General features: G+C 42.1%; 1 long non-coding RNA gene across 1 annotated transcript; it reads right to left on the bottom strand.

Moving 5' to 3' along the window:
- Window positions 1–124: 124 nt before the first annotated feature.
- LOC140713183 (uncharacterized) lies at window positions 125–16171 on the bottom strand. The gene is made up of 4 exons (XR_012095074.1): window positions 16082–16171; window positions 12812–12996; window positions 3811–3929; window positions 125–3512 (listed from the first exon to the last, which is right to left on the bottom strand). It is a non-coding gene; the product is annotated as an uncharacterized lncRNA (long non-coding RNA).
- Window positions 16172–16180: the final 9 nt, after the last annotated feature.

A 16180-nucleotide genomic window follows, 5' to 3' on the forward strand; every position in this document is an offset into this window, starting at 1 on the left:
AGCCAGAGTCGGCCTCTAGTGGTGGACTTTCAGCCACCATGGTCTATTGCTTATGTAAACAGACATGCAAATTCATAAATGCATCTACAGCTTATCTATTCAAATCAGAACCCACAACAATCACTCATTTTGAATAAATTTTACTGCAGCAACTCTGCCTGCTGACATCAGTAGAACCCATGTTTGCCCTCCTCAGGCATCAATAAACAGCAACAGAAAAGGGATGCATATAATTTCATAGAGAAGCTGCTATTTATATTGCTTTGCAGGAATTAACAAAGCTGCCACTTGAGGTGGAGGAAAGACAGATTCATTTCAAGTTCTGTTCCTTGTGTATATATGTGGGTGGATGGGTATACATGCCCACAGGCATGTATGTATTCAGTTTCTACTGTTGACACCTTGTATTTCTTGCCCATATTTCGCACTCTTGAATTCATTTATCTGATAAACTCTGAAAACTTGCTGACCGTTTATCTTCCCCTCCAGCCTTTAAACTCTTTTGTTTTCCCACTGCATTCCCCAGCACCTAACATCTTATGGTCAGCGTTTCCTCCATGTTAATAAGTATTTGTTGGTTGATTATTCTTCTTGAATCTGATAAACTAATTGAGTAATGGCAGCAATTAACCACTAAACTACACTGACTACCAATAGACATTGTTACGCTTCTTCCTAGACTTCTCAGTCCTTTATGTGGAGCTGGGGGCAGGAAGAATTGCTTCTGGAAGCTGATGGAGTTGGACATGTGGCCTTCTTGAATCTGGTCAGCTCATAAATTCTTACTATTACTTTCATTTGTACCCATAATATTCATACAACTGTCTACCCTATCTATGTGCTACTGGTAATGAACCTGGATACTTTTATCAGAAACAAAAACATTTATACAAGCTCCTTTCCTTTAGCTGGTGCTGGATCTAAGGAAACAACACAATATCCAGAATTTAGTATTAAGATGTGTGTGTGTGTGTGTGTGTGTGTTTATATATAACCTTTTTTGGGGGGTGAGAGTACAGATAGTTCTCTCTTGAGGACTGGTTTTAAAGTATATAAATATCCTGTCTTGGCTCCTGATGAGAAAAAAAGGCGAAAAAATATATAAAGATTCCTCTTCTTTCCTGGCTGCTTAGAAAACCAGCTGTCATCACAACTGACTCAATAACTTTGAGAACAGGACATTCATGAGAAATGAGTGCTTTGGTAGAAAGAGTAGATCAAAAATTTCCTTTACCCTGGAAAAGCAATATTATTCATGTCTGAAATACAGCCAAATTGTACAAGACTATACTGGATATTATTTTGGGCTTCAGATTCAGAACTCCTTTTGACAAGGCAGTAGGCTTTTGTATGGTTTATATTCTTTGAATTAAGATAGAAATAATAAAATCCCCAACATAGCAAAGCACAAGCTCATGGCAAAGTACGAGCTAAATGAGAAAAAAAAAATGTTTTTGAAAACATAGAAAAAGGAATGGAATGAAAAATAAAATGAAGAAAATTAAAGGTAGAGAAAAAGTAAATACAAGTACCAGAGAGCTTCAGTGCAGGCTTTCAGGAATGAAAAGCAAACAAACCAATTGTGGGGGTAAGGAATAAAAAGTGCAAAAATGATTTGATCCATGGAGAGAGTGCAGATATTTCACCAAAAAAAAAAAAAAAAAAAATCAAACTTATAATACCTTCAAAATATACAATATTTCCAAAAGTACATGTAAATCCAGCCTACATCTTTTCAGTTTAACAATACTTGGAACTACAGCAATTTTCTCCTGAATAAAATGCTGGCCACTGCACGATTTGGGGACTGCTGCAACCAGCATGGAGAAGAAGCAAATCACGGTGTCACTGTAGTATACTAGTCATTTACAACATTCTCCTAAGCATCCCCAGACACACATGCAAACTTGGTTAACTCCAGAAACCTCTCTAGCTGAAACAAACACGTAACATGCACTGGATAGCACATGTAAAATCAATCTCGGCTAAGGTGTTGGAAGGGCTGGTTGTCATATGGCAGAAAGCAGACAACTAAGAGAGTAGGTGAGCAGAAAGGTGAATTTGATTGGGGATGAAGGGACATAGAGGAAGTGTACAACACATTGCTAAGGAATTACAACTTTATGCTGGTTTTGGTGGCTCATGCCTGTAATCCCAGCACTTTGAGAGGCCAAGGTGGGAGGATAGCTTGAGCCCAGGGGTTCAAAACCAGCCTAGACAACATAGGGAGACCCTGACTCTACAAAAAACAAAATAAAATAAAATAATAAAGTAAATAAGCCAAGCATGGTGGCGCACACTTGTGGTCCCAGCCACTCTGGAGGCTGAGGTTGGAGGATCGCTTGAGCCCAGGAGGTCAAAGCTGCAGTGAGCATAATTACACCACTGCACTCCAGGCTGGGCAACACAGTGAGACCTTGTCTCAAAGTAAAATAAAATACAACTTAGACAATGGGTGAACTATTGGATGTTATTAAGCAGGAGAGAGATAAGATCAGAAATTTGTTCTGTAAGAATAATTGATGACTATGTGGAAGATGAATTGGAAACAGACCTAGGTCTGAGATAAGTTGAAAGCTTTTGCAGGCCGCAAGCGGTGGCTCACGCTTGTAATCCCAGCACTTTGGGAGGCCGAGGTGGGCGGATCACTTGAGGTCAGGAGTTTGAGACCAGCCTGGCCAAAATGGTAAAACCCCTTCTCTACTAAAAACACAAAAATTAGCTGGGCGTGGGGCAGACGCCTGTAATCCCAGCTACTCAGTAGGCTAAGGCAGGAGAATCACTCGAACCTGGGAGGTGGAGGTTGCAGCGAGCCAAGATTGTGTCACAGCACTCCAGCCTGGGTGACAGCGTGAGACTCTGTCTTTAAAAAATAATTTTAAAAATTAAAAATAAATAAAAGTCTCTTGCAAAGTCCAAGGATTCCAGAAACATTCCATGGGCAGAAGTGGCCAGACTTAATGCCTCACTGAATGTTTGTTTAGGTGAAGAAGGTGCTACAGAGAAAGGGGGAAAGAGAACTGAAGTTTCTCAAGTTAACAGCTGAGTGAATGGTAAAGCCATGAAACAAAATAGGGGCAGTAAGAGAGTGAGGGGCAAGTTGATGGATGTGCATTAGACACGTGGAGAGCAGGTGGATGCAGCTGTCCAGGAGGAGACCAGCAGAGCACCAAGGAAAGTGCATTTCTACATAGCTAGTATAAGTAATGGTATACCCAGATGGGAATTAAACCATCCAGGGAGTGAGTTGAAAGGGGAAAATGTAAGCTGAGGAAGCAACCCTGGAAAACAAAAAGGGAATGAGCAAAAATGCCTGGCAGGCCCTTGCTTCTGCTGGGCAAGATTCTATTACAACTCGTTTTCAAGTTCTGTACAGATTTCTTCAAATGGCCCACAAAGTGAAGGCAGTAACTTTAAAGCCCTGAATGTCCTCGTAACTGATGACTTGAGGCTCCCTTTGGCTTTCCTTCTCTTGGCAGTGAGATTAGCTGCTCTGTTCTCCATCGCTATTCCTGGAAATGAGGACAGGGAGGTTCTCAGAGGACAGGCTTTTCCTTTGCCCTGATTCCCCACAGTGTACAAAACAACACTGCAAAGACGTAACCCAGCTTGTGGTAAACAAGAACATTTCTCTCCTACCGTTATGGCTTAGGAAAATGGGTCGAGAACTTTGACTGCCCCTGGTCCTCTATACAACATCTACAGCTTGGGCCCAGTGCAGTGCTTTGAAAGTCCTTCAAGAGATTCCTACATTGATCCCTCAAGCAATGTGTTCACTTTGACCGTGTACATACCATGGTTAATAATTACCTTTACTAAGGATTCACTTCGCAAACTTCCTGGTCATTTTGTTGCTACATATTTCAAAGATGCTAGCAGGAATGGATGGCAGGTATAGATGGTCACAGGTTTACAATCCTGAAGGTGTTCTATGGGAATAAATTTTATTAAAAATGTGATAAGTCATGAATAAATAAAAATATGTGTGTTCAAAAATTAGTAAATAGGCCAGGACTGGTGCTTCATGCCTATAATCCCAGCACATTAGGAGGCCAAGGCAAGAGGATTGCTTGAGCTCAGGGGTTCAAGACCAGCCTGAGCAACATGGTGAGACGCCCCCCATCTCTACAAAAAAGTTAACAAAAAAAAATTAGCTGGGTATGGTGGTGTGTGCCTGTAGTCCCAGCTCTGTCTCTGCATGTACATATGCTCACGTTTGTGAAACAAATGTAATCTGTTTATGGCTGGGGCCCTTTTGCAGATACTCTGTTTGCTCCATTTTTATCTTTAGGCCAGACTTGAGGCATTAAATTCAAATCCAGACCACGGATGGTTATTATAGATTTTATTGAATGCTTTGAAGGGAAATAAAGCATTATATCATACCTTGCACTGTAAACTTTCCTTAAAATGCTTTAAGCATTTCTCTTTTCCCCCAAAACCTCTCTCCCTCTGGCAACTGACTCATCTCCTTTCCTGCCTATGTATACCCAACAGCCACTCCAGCTGGGGCTCCACCCTTATCACCTTATTTATTTGTTTGAGTCAGGGTGTTGCTCTGCCACGTGGGCCAGAGTGCAGGGGTGTGATCACAGGTCATTGCTGACTCAACCTCCCAGGCTTAAGCAATCCTCCCACCTCAGCCTCCAGAGTAGCTGGAACTACAGGTCCAAGTGCTAACCTCCAATGTGACTGTATTTGGCAGTAGGACTTTAGGGAGGTAATTAAAGTGAAATAAGGTCATAAGGGTGGCTCTCGCCTATAATCCCAGCACTTTAGGAGGCTGAGGCAGGAGAATGGCTTGAGCCTAGGAGTTCATGCACAGACCAGCCTGGCCAACATGAGACTTTACCTCTACAAAAGAATATAAAAAATTAGCTGGGTGTGATGGCACAGGGCTGTAATCACGGCGCTTTTGGAGGCCTAGGCAAAAAGATCGCCTGAGGCCAGGAATTTGAGACCAGTCTGAGAAATATAGCAAGACCCTATCTTCTCACACAAAAAAATTTAAAACCAGCTGGTCATGGTGGCATGTGCCTGTAGTCCTATCTATTAGGGAGGATCAACTGAGCCCAGGAGTTTGGTAAGCAATGATTGGGCCACTGCACTCCAGCCTGGGCAACACAGTGAGACTCGGTCTCTAAAAAACCGAAGATTAAAAGGTTTCTCAAAAGCTTCATTTTACAGTCCTATTTCCTCTAATATTAAGTTTTCTAAGTGAACTAACAAAAATTTCATCATTGCTATTATTGTAGGCTACCTGACTTTACTAAAATTAGCTTCCTTTGTTATAAATTAATTTGGCTTAGGGGAAAAGTTTGTTCAAGATGAACTATGATAGAGATATTTATTTATGTTTATTTATTTTTCCAAGACATGGTCTCACTCTGTCACTCAGGCTGGAGTGCAGTGGTGCCATCTCTGCTCACTGCAACCTTTGCCTCCCAGGTTCCAGCAATTCTCCCACCTCAGCCTCCCAAACAGTTGGGACTACAGGAGTGCACCACTACACCCAGCTAATTTGTGTATTTTTATTAGAGACGGGGTTTCGCCATCTTGGCCAGGATGGCCTCGACCTCCTGACCTCAAGTGATCTGCCCGCCTTTGTGATCAGCACTTTGGCCTCCCAAAGTAAGCCACCATGCCAGGCCTGATAGAGATATTTAATTCAGTTTTTTTCAGGCAAATGTGGTAGCTGGTCAATTTTTTGTTTTGTTTTTTTTAAATCTTTTTGTTTGTTTTTTAGAAACCTCACCTGGAAAATTTCTAAAAACCTAGAATGCCATTTTTATTACCATTTCAGAGAAGTAAATACTTTCTTCATTGTCTAATTCATACCAAGTGGCAGCAACTAATGCTCTCATTTCTTTTCTTGTCTAAAATTAGCTTATAATTGTACCCGAGTGGTGGTGTTGGCAAGCGGTCCAATTTCTTTCTCCAGAAACACTTGATCATGCAGAGGTCTGCAACCATGAAGACATATAATATGGATCTATCATGTTGCTTTGAAAGTTTGATGCTGGGTGCAGTGTCTCACGCCTGTAATCCCAACACTTAGGGAGGCCAAGGCAGGAGAATGGCTTGAGCTTAGGAGTTTAAGACCAGCCTGGGAAATACAGGAAATATAGTGAGACCTTGTCTCTACAACAAATGCAAAAATTAAAAAAAAAAAATCTTGAAACGCCAGATTTGACCATAGCACTAAATACCAAGGGTTAGTACAAAACAAAATTAATTGTACAACAGTGTGTGCTGTTGAATGGAAGTGAACCAAAATTATATTGAAAGTGTGAATAAAAGGCCTAAAATCAGTTTTAAAACTGGAATGTCCAATGGTTTATATTTACCATTAGAAGAGACCTATACCACATAAATTAATTTTAGAGTAATAGAGAAACTATCAAAGGAAATGAACAATGAATGTGTCTGAAGGAAAGAGAAAAGAAAAGAGGGGGAATAAGGAAACAGTATGCAGCTGTGAAATTTTTACATTGCTGTAGTCTGGTCTAAATATTTCTATTTTAAAAATTAAGTCTGCAATAAAATAATAACTCAGTGTTTTTGGAAGAGCATTTCAGCTAGGTGCAGTGGCTCAGGCCTGTAATCCCAGCACTTTGGGAGGCCGAGACGGTGGATCGCCTGAGGTCATGAGTACCAGCCTGGGCAGCATGGTAAAACTCCATCTCTACCAAAAATACAGAATTATCCAGGCTTGGTGGCACATGCCTGTAATCCAAGCTACTTGGGAGGCTGAGGCAGGAGAATTGCTTGAACCCGGAGGCAGTGGTTGCAGTGAGCTGAGATCACACCACTGCACTCCAGCCTGGGCAAGAGAGTGACTCTGTCTCAAAAAAAAAGAAAAAAAGAGGATTTCACAGGTACTGATGTGAACTTCCTTCAGAAGAGTATAAAATGTCTGGATGTTTCTCTTTGTATTAATTTAGAAGTCATTTATGGCCATTGTCTGGACCCATTACTTCATTAGGGGTTGCAAAATTGTGACATTATAATTCTATCATCTCTTCTTTATTTTATTGTCTGGAATACTTTTAGAAAAACAAAGCAAAACAAAACTTCATTCATCAACCATTTGGGTTACCCTGAGGAATAAATTTATACAGGAAAGTTAGGATCCAAAGGTGACCAATTAAGGTTGTTTTTTAGTATAATTATGAACTTGTGCACTTCAAAATATTTGATATGTTTTAATTCATTGCAGTTATTGTTCTTATTGCTACTCAAATTGTCTTATCTCTAGCCAGGATGGTCTTTGGAATCCTTTTCACATGACCCCAGAAGCTTTTGATAACTTTTTTCTGATACAACAAGGTATTTTAGGCTCATCCTATACATTTTTCCCTCAAACATGGAATCAGCCACACTTTCAAAAAGTCATTGTCTATTTTAAGACGAAATTATATTTAGGGATTATGGTCTGGGCCCTAAGGGGTGCCAGATGATACTGGGCTGGTCATTGTTTCTAAGCCTTTTCAGTGGACAACGCTAAGAACTACTTTTTTTTTTTTTTTTTTTTTTTTTTTAAGATGGAGTCTCGTTCTGTCACCCAGGCTGGAGGGCAGTGGCGCGATCTCGGCTCACTGCAACCTCCACCTCCCAAGTTCAAGCAATTCTCTGCCTCAGCCACCGGAGTAGCTGGGATTACAGGCGCCCGGCACCATCCCCAGCTAATTTTTGTATCTTTAGTAGAGTTGGGGTTTCACCATCTTGGCTGGTCTTGAACTCCTGACCTCGTGATCCACCCGCCTCGGTCTCCAAAAGTGCTAGGATTACAGGCATGAGCCACCACGCCCGACCTTTTTTTTTTTAAGACCGGTCTTTCTATGTCCCTCAGCCTAGAATGCCGTGGCACAATCATGGCTCACTGCAATCTTAACTTCACAAGCTCAAGTGATCCTCCCACCTCCGCCTCCCCAGTAGTTGGGACTACAGATGCATGTCACCACACCTGGCTAACTTTTTAATTTTTTGTAGAGACAGGGACTCACTTTGTTGCCCAGGTTGGTCTCCAATTTTCAAGCCATCCTCCTGCCTTGGCCTCCCAAAGTGCTGATAGTATAGGCATGAGACACCATGCCCCAGACAAGAAATACTTTTTTTTTTTTTTTTTTTTTTGAGACAGAGTCTTACTCTGTCGCCCAGGCTGGATTGTAGTGGCGTGATCTCAGCTCACTGCAACCTCCACCTCCCAGGTTCAAGTGATTCTCCTGTCTCAGCCTCTCAAGTAGCTGGGGATACAGGCACCTACCCCAACACCCAACTAATTTTTGTATTTTTACTAGCGATGGGGTTTTGCCATGTTGGCCAGGCTGGTCTCAAACTCCTGACCTCAAGTGATCCTCCCTTCCGGGCCTCCCAACATGCTGGGAATACAGGCATGAGCCACCATGCCCAGCTGAGAAATATATATATATTTTTTGAGACAGAGTTTTGCTCTTGTTGCCCAGGCTAGAGTGCAATGGTGTGACCTTGGCTTACTGCAACATCCATCTCCTGGGTTCAAGGGATTCTCCTGCCTCAGCCTCCCGAGTAGCTGGGATTACAGGCACCCGCCACCACGCCTGGCTAATTTTTTGTATTTTTAGGAGAGACGGGGTTTCACCATTTTGATTAGGCTGGTCTTGAACTCTTGACCTCAGGTGATCCACCCGCCTCGGCCTCCCAAAGTTCTGAGATTACAGGCATGAGCCACCGCACCCGGCTGAAAAATACTTTTTAAAAGAGAAAATATATCACATGCAAGACCCCTTTAACTGATCTGCTTGTACCAGTCTCTACTGTTCCAATTCATCCTCTACATTTTTGTCAGAATATCCTTATTAAACACAAATCTGATCTTAATCTCCTGCTTAAAAAATCTTGATGGGGCCAGGTACAGTGACTCATACCTGTAACCCCAGCATTTTGGAAGGCTGAGGCAGGAGGATCACTTGAGGCCAGGAATTTGAGACCAGCCTGGAAACATAGCAAGACCTACCTCTACAAAAAATTTAAAAATTAGCAGCGCATGGTGGTACATACTTGTAGTACCAGCAACTTGGGAAGCTGAAGTGGGAGGATTGCTTGAGCCCAGGAGGTTGGGGCTGCAGTGAGCCATGACTACACCACTGCGCTCCAGACTGGGCAACAAAGCAAGACCCTGGACTGAAAAACAACAACAACAACACAAACTTTCACTCTAAATCTCCATTCCAATCTCTTTAGCATTCTTCCTTTCTTCTCCCCTAGTTCAGCAACACTACACTACTCTCACCACAAATGTCCCTTTGCTAATCAAGTTCACTTGCTTTTTCCATTCCTGGGTGAATTTAATTCAATAAATAGCTCAAACATTGATTTCCTCGAAAATAACTTCTGGTACTCCCCGCCCCACAGAGAACTAATCTGTTTCCATTATATCCTCCATACTACTCTGAAATACCTTTACGTGACACTAATGAAACCATGTTATAATGACTTATTTACATACATGTCTATCTCTAGCAAGAATGTCTCTGAAAAATTAAAGATACTCACCAGTGGTGGTACTATTTAGTTTTATATGTTACACTGATGAGACGTTAAATGTGGAATTGCATATTGTGAGAGTTAAAACTACAGGCACACACCACCAGCTAATTTGTTTTTATTTTTATTAGAGATGACGTTTCGTATGTTGCCCAGACTAGGCCCTTTTCTTTTTTTTTGAAACGGAGTTTTGCTCTTGGCATGCCCAGGCTGGAGTGCAATGGTGCGATCTTGGCTCACTGCAACCTCTGCCTCCTGGGTTCAAAAGCATCTCCTGCCTCACCCTCCCGAGTAGCTGGGATTACAGGCATGTGCCACCACACCTGGCTAATACTGTATTTTTAGTAGAGACAGGGTTTCTCCATATCGGTCAGGCTGGTCTCGAACTCCTAACCTCAGGTGATCCGCCCACCTCAGCCTCCCAAAGTGCTGAGATTACAGGCATGAGCCACTGCGCCTGGCCCAGACTAGGCCCTTTTCATATTTACATTAGGGAGGAAGTTTTAGTTTTGTGCCAGTATGTCTTCAACATCTCTATATTGAGTCATTAATTTTCCTTTTCTAAGAGAGAGCAGGCTTGGAGCCTGTGTAGACAAAAGTAATCGAATGGAATTTCCAACATGGTTTTGTTTGGTTTCTGTTTTATTATTATTATTATTATTATTATTATTATTATTTTGAGACAGGATCTTGCTCTATTGCTCAGGCTAGAGTGGGGTGGCACGAACACAGCTCACTGCAGTCTCAGCCTCCTGGGCTCAAGTGATCCTCCCACCTCAGCCTCCAGAGTAGCTGGGACTCCAGGCACGCTCCACCATGCCCAACTAATTTGTTTTTATTTTTACTAGAGATGAGTTATCATATGCTTGCCCAGACTAGTCTTGAACTCCTGGCCTCAAGCAGTCATCCTGCCTCAGCCTCCCAAAGCACTGGGATTACAGGTGTGAGCCACTGTGCCCAGCTCTCCTTCTGTCTAAAAAACGTTTTTTTTTTTTTGTTTTTTTTTTTTTTGAGACAGTCTCACTCTGTTGCCTAGGCTGGAGTGCAGTGGCATGATCTTGGCTCACTACAGCCTCCACCTCCTGGGTTCATGAGATTCTTGTGCTCCAGCCTCCTGAGTAGCTGGGACTACAGGCACACACCACCATGCCCAGCTAATTTGTTTTTATTTTTATTAGAGATGAGGTTTCATATGTTGCCCAGACTAGTCTCAAACTTCTGCCCTTATGCAATCCTCCTGTCTCGGCCTCCCAAAGCACTGGGATTACAGGCATGAGCAACTGTGCCTGGCTCTCCTTCTGTCTATAAAACTTTTAAAATTAGTATTGGTGATACAGTTTTCTTTTTAAATAAAAGTGAGCTAATTTAAAGTAAACATATTACGGTAAAGAAGTACATCATTATGGCAAAAATCTCAAAGGATGGATGAAAACAACTTAAGTCTGGGAAACAATGGACTAGGTCCTTGAGAATTAGGGAGCATAACTTCTATTTTCATCCCCAGTTCCTAGCACCATGCTTCACATACAATAGATCAAGACTAAACATATGGCAAATTAATTAGGAAAAAACACTCCCCCCAGCATTTTCAATACCCAATATCATTTTAGGGAATACACAGGAAAAGTGACAGGCCTTCTAAGTTGATTTTTCTGAAAAAGTTAGCTTGATCCCTCCTAGTTACATTATTATCCTATAAATGACCTTTTTAAAAACATGATTTCTTATGGCTATAGCAGAAGAGATCAAATTCATAAGAGGATACAATCATAGATTCTCCAACCGATTGTGTGGAATGATGATGTCTTATACACCAAAGTACATAGATAATAGAAAAATATTTACAATGTGTTCTACACAAATCCCCACATCACTCTTCATGTTGTCATGGTTTGTTTTAAGAAAGGATAGGCTATGGCAGCTCTCACTAGAGGAAAGCTAGCACCATCTGTTGGAGAGTGAGTTCACAACATAAAATGATATTCTCTGTTGACTTCATTAATCCTGACACTGTTTCTTCAATGTACTTTTTAATCACACAAATTTCAAGACAATAATACCTACCTAAATACAATTTAATTTTCAATTAGTTCTAGCTATCCACTATGACAGTAATAAACAAAACTAGTTAATTTATCTAAGATATTAATCAGATTTATTGTTTAATCTTGTTAAAATATTAATCAGTCTTTTACTATTTGACTCCTTGATTAGACCTGATAATTAGCCCATTCTGAGCCATTTAAGAAATGGAAGAAAAGCTTATTCAACCACATACTCTATCAGATTGCTTTAGAAAAACAAATATCGTATGTATTGCTCAACCTTGTAAACCTGCCTCAACTTCTTGCTTATCCATGGTAATTAGAAAGAAATAGCGACAGCCTTGAATTGTGAACTTTACTAATAATCCAGAAACAGTAATTTTCTACATTCAAACTCTTCTCCCACAAATCTACTGATGATATTGAGAGCTTTGTGCTTCTCCTGTACCATTTAGAATAGATGCTTCTAAGAGACAAAAAGAATGTAAGAGCCAGCTCAGAAGTGTGTGCACATAGATAGAGATAAGAGAAAAGTCCTAAGTGTTTAGATTCTAAATGACAGTAAGTTATTGTCATATCAGCAATTTCCCCACAGACAGGATTCAGGAGTAAACACCCAAACATTATAAATAAATTCATATGTGACTCTATTTTAAATACAACACAGACTACTAATTTTAAAGACTTGTAAAACTGAAAAAAGACTCTGAATTTTTCTTGCAATACACTTTATGAAACTGTGATTTCAATGAAAAAGTTTAAAATGTATTTACTTTTGAAAAGTCAGATTATGATATCTAAATGAGAAATGATACAGATTTTCCTAGAATATTTTCAAATCAAAGTCTCTCTTAGAAGAAAAATTAAGAAGCATTAAATTGATCATAATTTTTTAAATGTATTAAATAAAAAGTAATGGAAGTAACAGTTACTTCGAAGAACAATATGTGAAACTCTCATGTAAAAAGGAGCCTTTTGTCATAGGAACAACCGTCAGATTTGCCAGTGGTATACTCCTTGGGAATCCTCTGGCAATTGAGGAAAAACATTAACTGTCCTACGCCTGGAGGGTACCATTTGGTGCCTTAAAGCAATGATTCAATAGAGCAATACTTTTGTTAAATGGCACCTAAGTTTTAGGACATGGGGTAAATATGAATATGTTTGTGAGTCCAGGGACAGGCAGGGTGTTTACTCTTGACCTAAGCGTTTCCCCTCCCTCTTCAAGTACCCTAACCTACCAAAGGGAAGACAAAATACAGCTTCCTCAGTTACTCATCTCAACTGGTTTAAGGACCAGGGCAAGACACTGGCCAAGCTGACTGCAACATTCCTTAGTTGGCCATGCCCGACAGTGTTCTCTCCTTAGGCCTTCCAACCAGAAAACAGCTTTCTTGCGCTTTACACTAGCTGTTTCAAATCATATCTGGAAAAAAGAACATACGTTTTTATGTAATATAAATAATTATGGTTCCACAACTTATTTTATATCAATTCCAGCTACTTTTTAAGTTCAAGTTGCTAAGAGAAACTCCTTACACAGTCGAAGACCCTTTCCTCAGGTACTTCCATCAAAAGGGAACAGAAAAAACACCCCCCATCCATACATGCATGCTAAGTATTTTTGGATACTCCTACAAAAGCTTTTTTCAAACTGTAAAGAGCTTTGTGGTTTTTTTCTATATTTATAAAAAGCATTTTTAAAAAATTAATACTAAAAGGTAAGAAGAAAGCAAGCATCCGAGTACAATACCTATACCTGGAAAAATTCTATTTATACACGAACACACAGATAAATTTATTTATTTATTTAGAGACAGGGTCTTGCTCTGTCACTCAGGCTGGAATGCAGTGCACTGGCACAAACATAGCTCACTGCAGCCTCCAACTCCTGGGCTCAAGCAATCATCCTGCCTCAGCCACCTGAGCAGCTAGGATTACAGGCATGTGCCTCCATGGTTGGCTAATTTTTTTTTGTTTTTTAATTTTCTATAGAGATGGGGAGACTCTCTTATGTTGCCCAGCTAGTCACGAACTTCTAGCTTCGATCGATCTTCCCAACTTGGCCTCCCACAGCACCAGGATACAGGCATGAGTCACCATGCCTGGCCAATATATTTTTAACTAAATAGGTTAATCGTTCACATGTCTCATGAATTGATTTTTCTCCACTTAACAATATGTCAGGGATGAGTAATTATGACTACCCGCCAGGCCAAGTTTCTTTTCTTTGGTCAAGTTTCTTTTATTTGCAAAGTCAATGTAGTGGGTTGAATGGTGGCCCCCAAAAATACATGTCCAAATCCTATCACCAGGTATGTATCCTTATCTGGAAAAAGAATCTTTGCAGGTGTAAGTGAGGATTTCAAGATAAGATCATTCTGAATTAACCAAGTGGACCCTAAATCCAATGACAAATGTCCTTATAAGAGATAGAACAGGATATGATAGATGGCTAGTATCATTTGGCTCTGTCCCCACCCAAATTTCATCTTGAATTGTAGCTCCCATAATTCCCACGTGTTGTGGGAGGGACCTAGAGGGAGATAACTGAATTGTGGGGGCAGTTCCCCATACTGTTCTCCCCGTAGTGAGTAAGTGTCATGAGATCTGATGGTTTTATAAGGCAAACCCCTTTCACTTGACTCTCATTCTCTCTTGTCTGCCGCCACGTAAGATGTGCCTTTTGCCCTATGCCATGATTGTGAGGTCTCCCCAGTTTGAGGTGTGTCTTTATCAGCAGTGTGAAAACGGATTAATACAGTGGCTCACACCTGTAATCTCAACTTTGGGAGGCCAAGGCAGGAGGATCACTTGAGTCTAAGAGTTTGAAATCAGCCTAGGCAACATAGACTCCATCTAAAATAGAGACAGAGAAAGAGAGAGAGAGAGGAGGCCATGTGAAGACAGAGGTGGAGACTGGATCTATGTATCCACAGCCAAAAAATGCGTGTGGCCACCAGGGACTAGAAGAAACAGAGGATTCCCCTCGAGTGCCTTCAGAGAGACTATGGCCCTGCAGACACCTGAATTTCAGACTTCTGGCCTCTGAAGTACAAGAGAATAAATTTCTGTGGTTTCAGGCCACCAAATTTGTGGTGCTTTGTTACGGCAGCCCTAGCAAACTAATACATAGTGAGCATTCTAAGCTTTTGTATTATGAACCCAGCCTGCTCTCCAGCTTCATTTTCCAACTCTTCTCCAGCTTCATGCTTCTGTTTTGCCTTGTTTACTATATTGCCTCAAAGCCTTTGCACGTGCTGTTCCACTGCCCTAATTACTCTTCTCCATTCTTTACCCATCTCTTCAAGACTTGCTCAGGGAACATAAGTGACCCTCTAGCCTTGCTCACCATCCCACAATGCCCGCTCTCAGCAGCATATAGTTCTTTTCATAGCCCTGTATCATAGTCTGTATCTTTACCAGTGTGACTGTTAGATTCTGCCTCCTTACCAAATTCTAAGCTCCAGGGGAATAGGCACGATGCCAGTCTAGCCCTGTGCCTGCAGTGCCAAAGCAATCCCTTCTGAATGAAAGAATAGCCACCGTTCCAGTACAGCTGCAGACCGAGGAACCTCCAGAGCCTCTGGGAGGGCTGTGAGCTAGAAGGGTGACCGTGACATGTATTCTTCAAAGCCTACCACTTCAGAGAGCAAAAAGGGGTACTTTTTACACTCAGGAGTTGCCTGGTTACAGTCCCAGCCCTGAGTAACAGGCTGTGCCTGCAGGCCACAGGAGCAAGGCGAAGACAAGAGTCTAACTAGAAGGGAATGGGCTACAGCATTTTGGGGGAATGGGGAGAGGGTAATTTAAATTTTGCTTAATTGTCCCCGCATTTTAACTGCTGTCTTCTACATCATGTATTCATTTGTACATTCGTTTGTCCCCCTCTCTAGAAAGTAAGCTCTGAGGGCGGGGCTTGGCCTGTTTGTTCATTGCTATATCCCATGCTAAGTGCCTGGTACATAGTAGACGCTCAATAAACATTTGAATGACTATACTCACAGCTGAGTGTTATGTCCCAAGTGAATAAAGGATGAAGAATCATATAATACTTAAAAATCCAACAGGCCAGGCGCGGTGGCTCACACCTGTAATCCCAGCACTTTGGGAGGCCGAGGTAGGAGAGGCTTCAGCCCAGGAGTTCGAGACCACCTAGGCAACACAGCGAGACCCCGTCTCTATTAAAAAACAAATCCGAACAAAACCGAGACCTCACAGTTGGAAAGCCGAAGGCTCAAGACCAAAGGGGCAGGAGGCCTACCAACTGCCAAGGTCCTGGGCTGAGGACGATGCGCTGAGGGCCGGGGGGGTTGGGCGGGGGCGCGGTTGAACGCGGCTCTCACCGCCCCCACCTCCGCCCAGCCGCAGCCCCGCCAACACCTCTGGGTCCTCTAACCCCCGACGTCCCTGCCGCGGCCCCAAGCCCCCTCTGGATTCCGCCCTCCTGACATACACTGGGCCCCGCCGCCCCCTCCCCAAATCCCGTCGCACTCCAGGACCCTCCATACCCGGATCCCACAGGGTCTCGGAACGGCCACGCTCCTGTCTTCGGGATTCCCGCCGTCCCCGGGCCGCGCCGGCCCCGCCCCCGCCCCCGGCCCGTGCGT

This window comes from Chlorocebus sabaeus, chromosome 13 (genome assembly GCF_047675955.1).
Source record: "Chlorocebus sabaeus isolate Y175 chromosome 13, mChlSab1.0.hap1, whole genome shotgun sequence".
Classification (NCBI taxonomy): Eukaryota; Metazoa; Chordata; class Mammalia; order Primates; family Cercopithecidae; genus Chlorocebus; species Chlorocebus sabaeus.